This window comes from Camelus dromedarius, chromosome 21 (assembly GCF_036321535.1).
Source record: "Camelus dromedarius isolate mCamDro1 chromosome 21, mCamDro1.pat, whole genome shotgun sequence".
In the NCBI taxonomy this organism is placed as follows: Eukaryota; Metazoa; Chordata; class Mammalia; order Artiodactyla; family Camelidae; genus Camelus; species Camelus dromedarius.
In genome coordinates, this window is record NC_087456.1 from 14,097,735 (window position 1) to 14,112,086 (window position 14,352).

Consider the following 14,352-nt stretch of genomic DNA (forward strand, 5'->3'; position numbering starts at 1 on the left):
TAAAAACACGGCAAGTTATAGAGTAGTTGATATAGAAAAACATATTTTTGAAAAAAAAAGCTTTTGAAAAAACCTTGTGAAAAAGTAGAAGGCAAAACTAAGAGGCGTTTACCAAAGACATCTATATAAAATAAGAGAAGCCAAAAGCACCAAAAATTAGAATGATGTAACAGTTTACAATTATTTATCAAGGAAATATATACTCATATACATCTTTAATACCTTTTTAAATACTACCTTTGTATCAATATATTTTCAATAATTCTATACAGATCACAGTCATAACAGAAACAGTTCTATCCAATACAGTTTTTTCCTGCATTAAATGAGGTAAGGATTAGTGAACACTTAGGCTCAAAGTGAGTCTAGTGCAAAATATTATCCAGTTTTTGAAGGTATGAATTTAGGGTTCATCAAATTTTTTTATCAGACTACAAGGAAGGGAACTGTTAAAAAAAAAAAAAAACAGACAAAAGCAAGAGATACTTGCTGGGATAATCCACTTCTTAGTCATCAAACACTGTGTGAAAACAAGATCTAAAAAAAATCACCCATCTGAAAATAAAGTTTTACTTCCTTTGAATTTATCTTTATGAACTTTGTTTGAAATTCCACTAATTTGCATGATTCAAGAATCATAAAAATATTTATTATAACAAGCAATCTCACTCACAGAAATAAATTCAATGACACACAGAAAAGAACTATTAATGTAGAGATTCTAGCTATCACCTTCTACAGGATAGCAAGAATGTAAATTTATATATTATCCATAATAAAAATAAAGGGATTCACAGTATATCAATTATATGTAGACATATAAAATATTAATTATTAAGACATTAGAAATTTGAAAAGTATTCATATATGTGAGGGAGTTTATAACACTACAAAAACATGCCTACATATGAACAAGGACTAGAAAAATAGGAAAAAAATTTAAATAGATTTGTAAAATATACCTTACCAATATTTTTAAAGTATTATAAGTATATTGAGGAGATAGACCTAATGCTTCTATTTTCAAAATCTGTACTTGCTATGAAATATATCAATGTCTCTCAGTTAAAAAGTAACCGGAAGTATGCTTCAAATTTCTAAAATCAATTTCTGATAAGTATCTTTCTAGTTAAGGCAACCTTGGATTAGTAAATGGGGTATATTAAGCATAATTTCATCATTTCTTGGTAACTTGACATCATTCTTAAGAACATCAATTGTTGTCCTATATTCCCTAATTCAAAGATTCTATCTGTGCTGGGGATGAGTGTGCACTCTTCATAGGCACTGAATGAACAGAAGAACCACTGACCAGTTCTAGGTAAAGTTTTCTCTTTCGCCTTTCAGAGGCAGTGATGCAGAGTGGTTACAAGCACACGTTCTGGATGCATGCCCAGATTTGACACTGAGCTCCATTATTTGTGTACTCGTATTTGCATGCCAATGGTGTTACACAGTAAACTAGTATTTACTAGTGCAGGATCCTGTGCCTTAGCCTTTTTAAGCCCTAGGTTTCTCATCTATAAAATAAGCCAACAAGAGTGCTTACTTCACAGAGTTGTTATAAGGATCAAAAAGATAATCCACTTAAAGTGCTTGACAAAGTACTTGCACATGGTAAGTAGTAAATAAATGCCAGCTAATATTAGTTTCTCTCTGCTGGTCATCTAAGGAGTCATCAAGCTTGCTTCTCATCATCACCAAAAACTATTCCTAATTTCTGTCTCTATCCACTCTTCCCTCAGTCCTCAGGCATCACTCAGGGGCCAGGGCTCCCAGGAATAGTTTGATAACCATCTATAACTGTCCCTGCCCCAAGGGAATACAATGTGGACCACAGATGCAAGCAACATAGGTAATTTAAAATTTTCCAGTGGTCACATTTAAAGCAAACAGAACACAAGAAATTAACTTTCATAATAGATTTTATTCAACTCCATGTATCCAAAATGTTATTTCAACATGTAATCAATTTCAAAAACTACGAGATAGTTTACATTCTTTTTTTGTAGTAAGTGTGCAAGGCCTGATGTGTACTTGATACTTACAGCACATCTCAAGTCCAACTGGTCACATTTCAAATGCCAAACGGTCACAACTGCCCAGTGGCTACCTGATTAGTTGCTTAGTCTTTTAAAGATTATGACCACAGAGAAACATCCCCACTTTCAAAAACATCAAAATGCATTTAGTAAACAAACGGATGGATGGATGGATGAAAGGAAAGAAGGAAGGAGAAAGAACAGATGTTCTGGACCCGCACAGACTCCTGGGCCTAAGGTTGTGGTTAAGAACTTGGGCTGAGGTGCCAGAGGGAATGAGTTCAAATCCCACTTCTTCCACTTCCAAGCTGCGAGACTTTAGCAAATAACCTCTTTAACTCTTGTATTTCTCAAGGATAAACGATGGATAAAAATAACCTCTCTTTCATAAGATTGTTATGAGTTTAAAGGCTGTAGAGGAAAAGGAGTTTCCATACATAAAGCTCTGCTTTGTAAAAGGTCATAAGTGGGAGTGGGGAAAACCAATGAAGGAAATACTGAGTAAATTAGCTTGAGATAATAAAGAGGCGGTGGTAGAGAGAAACCAGTCATGTGATGGTCACAATGCCTTTGTTAAATGTCCAGTTACACAAACAACTGCAACAGTAGCAGCTGTTAATAAAATAATTGCAGTGACATTTCTAAAGCCCTTAATGGTTTATACCTCCTTAGCCTGCATGCTTTCTGCTTGGCCATGTGATAAGTAAAGGGGGAGGAGAAGGGCTGACTGCTAGAATTTGGAGAATTAAGATTTTTCAGTAGGGTATATATTAATCACAGCTTCAGGGCTCAATAAAATGAATTACTGGATCTCTCTAGATCTTTCTGGAAAGGATAAGGCTCCTGTAGTGTCTCAAATCCAATCTGAATTACTACTCTTCTCTGTATTATAAATACATAAAATTAGACGATTTGCTGTCCCTAAATCTTTTCCTGAAAGTTGGTTTTGTGAATAAACTCCTGATATTTTATTTTAAATTTGCTGTTGGTCTGTACTCCCCCCCGCCAAAAAAATTTTCAGTTAGTGGAAAAATATAAAGTTAGTTTGGTCTGCTAACAAGGACTTTAAACGTTGACTCATCTTAAAAATCCAAGTCGCTACACTCTCTAATTTAGATGTTGTGTTTCTTAAAGACAACAAACAAGCCTTCTCTATTTCAGGGATCTCCTAAACCAAGCTTTTTCTAGAAAGTATTCTATATAATATTCATGTCCCTTGTGGCTATATGTGTTCCATAAAATCAACCTTTTTTTTTTTGTTTTAAAAAGGTACTTACTAAAATAAATTCAACCTCAACACAGTTTCCTGTAAGACTTCTTAGAGTCTTTAACACACTCATATACACAGATTTCAAACTGCTATGCCCAGTCATTATTACCATTTTACCAGTCTACAAATGAGAAAAATAATAATGTGAATTGAGGCAATCAAACACCAGGGAGAGAGCCTAATTATCCCATGGAAATAAACATCTTTGGAGACCTTTGCACTGAGTTTATGGCATGATGAGCTGTGCACTGTGCATTTCTCCCTTTTATCATCCCCGATACGTATACAGTAATTAACCTATCAGAATCCTCCAAATGAAAACAATTTATTATAAATGGAGGGAGGGAGGGAGGGAGGGAAAAGGACTGGAGTAGGGAGGATGGGAGGAGGGAAGAAATTTCTTGGAACAACTTAGTAAGTGTAAACATCACTTCATACTCACAGGCAAAGCTAAAATGCCTGAACACGTGCATAAGGCTGAAGGGACATGAAAGACACACTTGTACCGAACCTAGCACTTGGAAAATAAGCCTCATTTTGAAAACAACCAAACAGCTGCTCAGCAGAAGCACAGCACAAATCATCCTTCCCAGCCTTTATTTTCAGTTGCCTCTTAAGTAAAACAGTAATTTTCCAAAGAATATAATTAAAACTGGTAGGTGTCATTTCATTATTTGGGAGTTTTAATTCATTTCACATCAGTCACACTTTCTTCCCCTCAAATCACATCATTATATAATATTCCATAACAAATTCCTGGCCTTTGAGTAAAAGAATTTATAAGCTCTTTTTTTTTTAATGTACAGATTTTAAAACAGCACAATCCACCTATAATGTTAGTACAACCCACAGGTTGTCTAAAAGGAGTCTAAAAGTCAGCCCCATTTTCCAGATGCTAATCTGGAGACTTGTATATATTAAAAAAAAAAAAGTACCTTCGTCGTGTAAAGCACATTTCATAAAACATCTAATGAAAAAGAGTATGCTTAATAGATCACAGGATTTCATTGGCAGAAACAAATGCTAATTGCCTGCTGAAGTCTTTAATGAAACCTAATTGCCAGCTTGAGCTGTCACCACTGACCCTGGTAACAGACCAGTACACCCTTCATAAACCTAATACAGCATAATCCTCCTTCATTACGGTTATTATAGCTCTGTAGTGGGACACGTCTGCCACAAAAATAAACTCTGCTGCCTCTGTTCTACAAGGATGTCACTTCTCCATCCCAGAGCAAGGAGTGCTGACAGCAGAAGTCACCCTTACAACAAGTGGTACCGCTTCATAGCCCAGATCTACTTCCAAACCTAGACTCACACACACACTCAAGACACTGCTACAGAAACCATCAACACACTCCATGGCAATGGGGGGAAAGGGCTAAACAAGCAGCAAACAAAACCATTACACCATTATCCAACACCTAAAGTAAATGGGAAAAGCGGAAGAAATGGCTTCTAAAGCTGATCAGGGGTTTGAATTAGGAAAGCCATGTGTAAATCAACTCAATTTAGAGTCTACATGTCAGATATTGAGCCCACAAAACATTCTCCCTTCAATTTGTTTTGAGTTATTCTGAACACACTCTTTTAAAAAAAAAAATCACTTCAAGTAAAAACATTAATCTTACCTCTACTACTCAACAATTCAAAGCATTTATTGAACATCTACTCTGTGCAGGCGCCAAGAATCCAAAGATAAAGAAATCACCAAACATATCTCAGAAGAGCTCAGAACTTTGGGGAGACAGATGAACAAACAGCTATGATCCAATGTGATGATTACTAGTAAAGAATGAGTGAAGTACCAAAGGAAGACAGGTCAGGTGACAATGAAGTCTTCCAAATGATGAAGAAGTAATGTCAGATAAAACATCTAAGATGTAAAACTCATACTAGACATTAAAGAACAGAGGAAATTAGGATGTGACCAGATGTGAAAAGGAATTCAAGGAAAATGCTCTGCTGGGACGTCTGCATTTGACCATCGGCAGTTTTGTGTGTGGTTAAAATTAAATATTTTAGACATACAGAATATAGTAAACATACCTGTTCCTACCACCCAGCTTAGGAAATAAAACAATACTACATCTCTCCTCACCTCCACCACCATCCCATCCCCTGTATTTGGTGTTTTTCTTTCCGGCATTTGATTTATATGAGTGATCCTTTAAAAACATGGTTTGAACCAAGTGGGTCCACTTACATTCGATTTTTTTCCGTAGTAAATAACTCCAGTACTACATGATCTGTGATGGGGAGGGGAGCCACAAGTAAGTTATACGAGAATTTTCAACTGCAAGGAGGGTTGGTGCCCTTAACCCATGAGCTGTTCAACTGTACTTTTAAGACAGACATATGTATGACTAAACAATATAAAGTGGCAAGAAGGATTTCAAGCAAGAGAGTAAAAATATCAGACATGTTTACAACAAGGCTTTGTCGTGTAGGGGGTGGACTGGTCTCTGCACTGGCAGCAGTGGGACAGGTGACAAAGAGATGTTGACATAGCTGTCTCTGCTAAAGGACTGTCAAAACATAGAGAGAAGGGCCAGCCTTGGCCTCAGAGGGCATTTCTGGGGCCAGCAGGAGGCAGACCTCAATGAAAAGTGACAGGTGACCAGCAGCAGAAGAGAAGCAATAGTCTGGGACAGTCCGTGCTGAGCACAAGGAAGGATGCGGAGAGAAGTGAGGCAGCTCCTGGGTGGCTGGGATGAGGCAGGTTAACCAGGGCACAAAGAGGTAAATGCCAGGAGTAAAGTGGCAGGGGCCTGGCCATGGGGTGAGATCAGAGAAGGCTGTCCAGAGAAGTGGTATTTCAGGTGGGCCTTGAGTGATGCTTTTGATGGGTAACACTGAGTATTGGGACCCCTGGGCAAGGAAACAGCTTCCCCATAGGTGACAGATTATCGGGCCTGTCCAGGAAACAGCTCCAACTTGGCAGATTCCTGGAGAACAGTGGGACATAAATCTGAAGAAATCAGAGGACCATTTGGGGAATATTTGCAGAGAACCTTAAACACCAAGCTGAGGTACATACAGTGTATACACGCAATTCGTAACAAATACACTTTCATGACCGTGAAATCTGCCTTAATGCCTTTTCCTTGAGAACTGACATCCTGGCTGGAGCCCATCTTGTGATCTGGGGGACAATAGAGTGGTGTCACTGCTGCTTATTATAGTTCTCTGTGTAGAACAGGCCACCTTGGTTAAGGGCAGGTTGGTATCTGCTGTGACATGGGGTCATGGAGGGTCCCTTTCTCTCTTTCTCATTTAATTTTTTAAATTTATTTGTTTTATTTTAATTTTTTTAAATGGAGGTACTGGGGACTGAACCCAGGACATCATACATGCTAAGCACACACTCTACCACTGAGCTATACTCCCGCCACTCATTGTAAAAACCAGTAACTCAGAGGTTGAATAACGATTGATATTGCCTTTTCTTCTTTAATATAAGGCACAAGAAAGGAAAAATGAAGCATATTCAAATCAATAGTATATCCAAACTTGCAGAAACAAGTTTGTGTTATGCCTTAACCCCTAAATGTTCCTACTTATTAACCCTTCTGTGATATTTACACTCCCTTGATCTGCAAGGTTTCCTACGGTTGAAAAATAAGGAATAAAATTATGTTTTTGAAAAGATCCAAGTAAAGCAAAACAACATGAAGAACCAGTAACTTCAAAAGACCGCTTAGGGATGTGATTCATCTCCTCAAAAGAACAAATAAGGTGTGTATAATAAATAGCACTGATATCTGTTTAACATTTTAAATCGCACATAGTCATTAACATGATATAATCTTCCCTGAGCACCGCACCTCCTATTAAAGAATGAATAATAAATTCCAAAACAAGTTGGGCTCTAGACCCTTAGGTCAGCATTTCAGAAATGCATTCATTCACTGAGACTTTTTGTTTTTTTAGTAGAAAGGCAATGAATAATTTTTGTTGTTGTTCTTGTTATTAAAGTTTAGTTGATTTATAATGTTGTGTAAGTATCTGGTGCATTCACTGATTCATTAAACAATTTTTTGAAAAATCAAGTCTATTTCATTCTCTGCAAAGTGGCAATAATAATAGTGCCTACATCACAGGGTTGTTGAAAGATATAATAAAACCATCTAAAGTGCTGAGAACACTGGGGCAGAGTCAGCACCAACACAGGTAAGCCGTGGCTATTGCTAGCCAACATATATCCATACAGGGTGGAGATTCTGATTCTGAACCAAATAAACTGAGAATCCTGCCAGGAGATGCTTACAACTTACTGGAGAAGACAGGGAGGTAAACATATACAATACGGTGAAACAAAACCTACTCAATACAGCTAAGTGCAAAGTGCTGTGGAACTCCAGAGAGAAGAATGTCTAACTGGTCACGGGGAGGAGGGTCAGAGAAGGGGACGCTTTAGCTGAAGGCACAGGGGCTAAGCAGGCAGCAAGGAGAGGTCACTCTGGGTCGGAATGCAAGTAACAAAGGAGAAGGGATTAAACACCACCAAGTCTTCGGGCCCTAACATCCAGAGCAGACGAGAAGCAGATGGGAAAGGAAAGGTGGGAAGTCAGGGTACAGAAGCTTTATCATACAGGTAATAAGAAGCAAAACATGAACTTAAATAGTATAAAAGATCTATGTTTTAAAAAACTCTTTGAAAGAGCAAATGAAGAATATATGAAAGACAGCCTTTGAAGCTCTAGAACAACCCCACAAGGCCATGGAGATGGCAGGAAGGAAATACACTGAAGATATTTTAGAGACACAGACTCAAAGGATCTAAGGACTGATTGCATTTGTTTTGGGGTTTGAGGGTAGGGGTTGGGGGGATACTAAGAAAGAGGGACACGCTGAAGGGAACTCCGAGTGCCTGGCTTCAGCAGCTAACTCAATGGATGGTAGTGTCACTAAAACAGGAAATACCGAGGTAGCAGATTTTATGGCAAGACAATTAATGAGTTCAATCTGAGATAGGTAGACTTTGCCATGTGTATCAGATAACCAGATGGAGGGAAGTACCAGATAAATCAAACTGTTTGCACCAAGCAGAGGGGTCTGGACTGGAGATGGTGGCCAAGCAGATCCACTAAAATGGAAACATCTAATTTCTGTCTGTACAGGCCTGGCTAGGGATAAGTGGCCATTAAGTGACTCCCAGGCTCTCCAGAGCTCTGAAACAACCAGAAATAGAATCATTCAAATCAATGCAGTGAAAAACTTAAATGGCTAGCACACTAAGGCTGACAGAGGTAGGTGGACCAAAAAGATTCCTTGGCTCAGCAGCTCTCAAAATGCAGATGGTCAAAGACCAGGAGCATAAGCCTCACCTGGGAGTTCCTAAGGAGGGCAAAGTCTCAGGCCCCACCCCACACCTACAGAATCAGGGATGGGCGTGGGGAATAGCAGCAATCTGTGTCTTAACAAGACTTCTAGGTGATTCTGAGGCTCACTAGTGTTTGAGATCTACCACCTTAGCTAATGCCCCTATTACTTGAGGTGAATGGAGTGTGAAAGAAAGAACTCCTGGGAAATGATTTCCAAAGACTTGAGAAACTAAATGTTAGAAAAAGATATATTTTGCACAAAGACAAGCATCAGGAGTTTTGCTAATTTTCAACAATGAGCCGAGTAGATTAAGCCAGTGGCCCTCACTGAAAAGCTTCCTAATTCAGAGATACCGTTCAGTGCTAAAACCTCGAACAGCACAAATGTGAAAAGGAGGCTCTGCTTCTCAGAGGATGCCACACCACCAGAGGACCCTTTCTCATTTTCTCACAAGACACCTCCCAGCTGACCACCATCAAGCATTTATGGGATGGCCGCCTAGGGTTACAGGATCTCTGGATACGCAACAGACCTCTGGGTCAAGCTAACTGACCAGGCTCAGGATGAACCCTTGAGCTGGGCCTAACAGAGTTCCTTAATGAACTAAGCTAAATCACCCACATATCAAATTTTACACTCAAGACTGATCACAATACCATGGTCACATTCTGTTTTTTCCAGTAGCAAGGACCATAAAGCAAATCCAACAAAAGCTTGACTGGAGAGTGAAACCAAGCCAGGAATATAGAACCAACAGGAAAAAGGGAAAGGAAATTAAAACAATATCAATACACCATTTATAATCCAACTTAGACACATAACCACCCCTATCCCACAAAAAGGTACTTAGTCACTATTACCTTTTACCCTCAGCTACTCTAAATCCTTATCCATAAGCATTGCATCATATCCTTTCATTCAGAATTATAAATAATTCAGAGATTATTTATTTTCACAATCAGCGTGCATGCAATGCTCGGCAAAGGCAATGGCTGGCCTGAGCAATGTGATTTCCTCTCCCCTCCCGTTGCAAAAATCCCAGCTTGATCTGTATTTTCCTAGACTTTCTCCTTCAACCCCCCAAAGGGGTCCTCTCTGACCAGGGGGTTTGCTTGCAATCCTGCGTGAGGATTTACCCATTCCTGGCTGTAACAATCCACTCGGCTTCCAGAACAGCCAGCACACACCTGCCCTACTGACGTTTTAGGAGTGGTTCTTTTCTTCTAACATTCCCTCCTGCTGGGAGGTTGATATGAAGATGAGTTAATGTTTGCCAAATACCTTAGGCTTCTTGGATGAAAGGCAGCATTAAAGTTCAAGGGACCTGAGGCTAGCAGAACCCTAGAGGTATTCCAGTTGACTCCAGTTGGGCTTCCTAGAGGGAAACCAAGTCTGCAGAGACACTCATTTGTGCAGGTCAGCTGGCTTTTGCAGGCAGATTTGTTCTAATATTTAATTAACTGGATTTCAACATTAGAAATACAACGATCCTTGTATTAGCACTGGACCCTTGTTAGAGTTAAGAAATACACAGGGAAAAGGAGCCTTTTCTCTGCCCCTCGTCTACATGGCTTTCCCTCCCCAAACTACACTACCACCTGGTCCTGCAACTCTCAACGTCTTCCTATATGAGGGACCAGCAGCTGCCAGCCAACATGTTTGCTTTGAGCCAATAGACCAAGGGGAAAAAAAAAAAGTCAAAGACAAAGCTTTATGTGTATGTTGGCACGCATGTAAACTCAGGCTGCTGGGGAAAAAATGACACACACAAAGGGCACATTCATGGCCACATATAACTCTTGGAACATATAAATAGCCATCCTTGACCCAACACCTACTGTGTGAGGGAGGCACTGTTAGCAGAGGGACAGACAGCATTACACAGAATTCTCCATAAATATCCTGGCAAGTTAAATACTACTTGGCCCCATCTCATAGATGGAAAAATGGAGACTCGGAAGGGCTGTGAAGTTCATCCAACATCATGGAGCTAAAACACAGCAGAGCTGGAATACAAACCTAGCCATATTTCGAACTCTCAACCCGGCTCCAGTGCACTGACAGTCAGGAAAAGCTGCACAATTTGCTATACACACCCCTTGGACCACTCAATAAGCCCTCCCGGGAACTCAGACAGGAGAAAGGTAAGTTAAATCAGTAAGAGGAGATCACAGATCTTATTTTAGACATTAACTTTAACCTCTTCTCTACCAAAATGTGTTTTGTTTTCCCTCGTTCTTTTTTAACCAGCACAAGCAGCAATAACCGAATGGGCTAAAGATTTCATCTTATCTCTTTCCGAAGCCTTATCTCTAACAAAGTTTGTAGAGCTGTTCTGAGGCTTAGAATGAGTTCCAAAAATGCACAGCATTTCTGGTGACTAACTGAAGAAGTTTGAAGGCAAGATCAGAGGTGAAAAAGGACAATATGGCACCCAGGTGGGGGACAATATGCAACCAAAGGGTTTCTGTTTGCTTTCCTGGAGCAAAAAAACAGAAACCTTTAATAAGGAGAGAAGGCACTGGGGGAAAAAAAATCTCATAGTTCTTGAATTCTGGCTCATCCATTCAGGACAAGTAAGAATTCTAAAAACTGTGATTCTCCCCTTAATTCTTGAGGTTCTTCCACATTAAAATAGTCTAACTGCTCCTTCTATTACAACTGTCAGGGCCACACACTATGCACAAATTTGAAAAACTAAAGTGTTAATAAGAACTATGTGTTTCAGCCAATGATGGAGGCTGGGCAGGTACCTTGGATTAGCAAGAAGGAGCTTCTCTTCAGCCATTTCTCTCATGCAGGTCCTCTACCTTCAGAAGAACCCTTGTCGAGGGGCTGTTTTTGAGATAAGGTGTTTGTGGAGGGACTTGAGTAAACACCCAAAACTGGAAGAAGCCAGTGAGCTTTTCCCACTCTGATGCACTGGCCTGCTGTCACCCAAAGCTGGACTTCTGCCACCTCCTCCAGGACTCAGCCACTATGAATAATACTACAATGCCACTTCAGCCCAGTGAAGAGGCCCCCTTGAAAGGCAAACCATGTACAGAGGGCTCCAGCACTATAAGGGACTTTTCCAGGCAGGATCTGTTGAATCCTAGACAATTCGGCTACAACAACCTGCTAGAACACATCCAGTTTTTCATCAAGTTTCAGAGGAAGGAAAGGTCATCCCTACAACTGGGCTGAGGCATTGATGACTTTTAAAAGTGGAGGATACTATGACAAACACAGTGACACAGATACGAACTCACTCTGCACACCACGGCCCCCATTCAGTTCAGGTAAAAGAGCATCGTGCTGTTTGGCCCCCACAGGTTAAGGCAATCATTTATTTCTAAGGCACAAGCTTTAACACCAGCACCAAAAGAGAAGGTAACTTCATACAAGGTTCCGTAACGCTGCAGCATTATCACCTATTGCTGTCAGGTGGCTTTTCAAGAGAACCAATACCATGATAAAACCTGGCATGGGCCAATTAGTGCCATTTAAAATTAGATGGTCGTACAACCACTGCTTGTTGTAGAAACAGGCATGGAGGTGTGTCCAAAAAGAAAGACTTGTGCTCCTCTGGAAGGTACATGGTTCTCACAAGTGCTTCCAGTTTAATTTCTGATGTTAAAAAAAAAAAAAAAAAGATATCCCTGAACCAGCGTGGTTATAAATCCCCCTCCAGCCCCCAGACAGCTCCTAGGTATGACCTTTTTGTACTCTCACTTTGCACAAGCTGTTTCCTCCACCTGGAATGCATTCTCCTAATCAGTCCTCCAGGTGAACATCGCCTCAACTCTCTAAGCTCAGCACACACTTCGCCCCCTCACCTCCAGGACCAAGCCTTCCTAGGCTCTCTGACTATACTGTACTTCCCCATCAGCCTGTGGGTTTCCTTCAGGAGGCTGCAGTTAGATCTTGTTTTAGCATCTTTGTATCCCCTGTTTCTAGACGGGAGCAGAAACGCAATACTAGGTTTGTTGAATGAATGGGTGAACTAACTCATTTTAAGAAATTAACACATTGGTGGAAATCCTGTAACCTATCAGCAGCCGGCAGTCTAGAGATTCCTCACCTTCACAAAGAGCCTTGCAACAGCCAGTCCCTGGACAGACGAAAGCCCACAATCTCCTTAAATCGTAGGTGAGGTTGGGGTGGGAAAGAGGGGAACTGGAGGAAGTGGAAGGGAAAAGGAGGTAGGGGCAGCGCTGCCTCACTGCTCCCTGAAAAACGTGGAAAGCCCCTTACAAGTATTCGAACCCCAGATTTAGGGGTCATGCCAGGAACAAGGGGAGACAGTGTATTCACAACACCTTCAGAACTTTCAGAGTTTAGGGTGGAGACCTGTTCTTAAATTAGGCGGCCACAGGTTTTCCCTATGAGCCGGCCCGACCACCCAAGTAGCGGCCAAGCCCAGAAATTTGGTGGCAAGGCTGGGGCCTAGTGGGAGGGCATGGAAACTCCTCTCCCTCTCAAAATCCTGGCCCCGTCGGGGGCACTGAAGGGTCGCGAAGGGCGTCCCTCTCCAGCTCAGGAGACAGCAACGCCTTTGGCGTTCATCCTCCTGCCCCCACCGTCTGCGTATCTCCACCTGCCCTCGCCAGGCCCTCTCCGGTTCCCAAAAAGCAGAAGGGAATGGGGAGGAGGGGGCGAGAGTTGGGGGGTTTAACCACAAACTCTCCAGACAGCGCTCACCTTGACTCCTCAAATGGGCTGTGCGCCTTACAGCAGGCGGCTCCCACCACGACTTAAAACTCCTCCGGCCCGGCCACCTCGCGCCCCCGCTGCCCTGCCAGGCGTCCCGGGCCGCGGTTCCCAAGTTGGCGTTGCCAGCGTTTTCCCAAGTCATCGGCAAGGCGCCCGGAGCGCGCAGGCGGCCCCCGACCTCCGTCCCGACTCCCCACCCCAGTCGCGGCTTACCTGATTACATGGCCCCGTCGGTGCCCCGGAGTCCCGGGCGGAAAAGCTGTTCTCCGCGTCGGCGGAGCCCCAAGTTCCCCAAGGAACTGATTCCAGGGGCTGGCGGAGGAGGGGCGGAGGGAAGGAGCCGGAGGAGGCGAAAGGGGAGGGAGGTTTCCGCCGCGATCCCGGCTCGAGAGTCGGCGCAGGGGCGCCCGGAGAAGGGGAAAAGAACCACCTCGGCTCGGGACTGTCCCGCCGGAGGGGGGCCGGGACGAGGAGGCCGTGGAAGATGGGCGAAGCGGGAAAGGAAGGACCGGACCGCCAGGGGCCACTTAGTGGCGGCCGTTCCCCGAGGACCAGAGCCGGGAGGGCAGGCAGCGGAGTGGAGAGGAGCGCGGCAACCTGCCCCCGGACTGCGCCCGCCCGGGGAAAAAAAAGTTGGGACGAACTTTCAGGGGCCGAGAGAGCCAGAGCGGCAGGAAATGCGAGCGGCCGGGAGAGGAGGGAGGAAGGGGCCGTGCGAGTGGGAGGGGACGGAGCAGGCGCCGGCGGCCGCGGTTCCCCCACCCCCGGGCCGGGCTCTGCGGCGCTGGGGGCGGGCGCGGGGGGAGCGCGGGCGCGCGCCGGGGGCGGGGAGGAATGCGGCCGGGCGGGCGCGCGCGGGGGCGCGGGGGGCGGCGCGGAAAGTGGAGCCCCAGCTCCCCAGCCCGAAGCCCGCGTCCTTGGGGACGTCACAGCGCTGGAATCTGAAGAATGCCGGGCTGCAGGAGCTCCTTCTGCAGGCCCAGGGGAAGTCGCGCACTTTTAATGTGGTGGTGGCTT

General features: G+C 43.1%; 1 protein-coding gene across 1 annotated transcript in view; it reads right to left on the bottom strand.

Moving 5' to 3' along the window:
- The window catches only part of PTPN14 (protein tyrosine phosphatase non-receptor type 14), a 153,878-nt gene extending 139,826 nt beyond the window's left edge, over positions 1-14,052 (bottom strand). Inside the window, exon 1 of the mRNA XM_031438582.2 lies at positions 13,549-14,052. The gene's annotated coding sequence lies outside the window, so the exon portion shown is untranslated. The remainder of the gene's footprint in view (positions 1-13,548) is intronic.
- Positions 14,053-14,352: the final 300 nt, after the last annotated feature.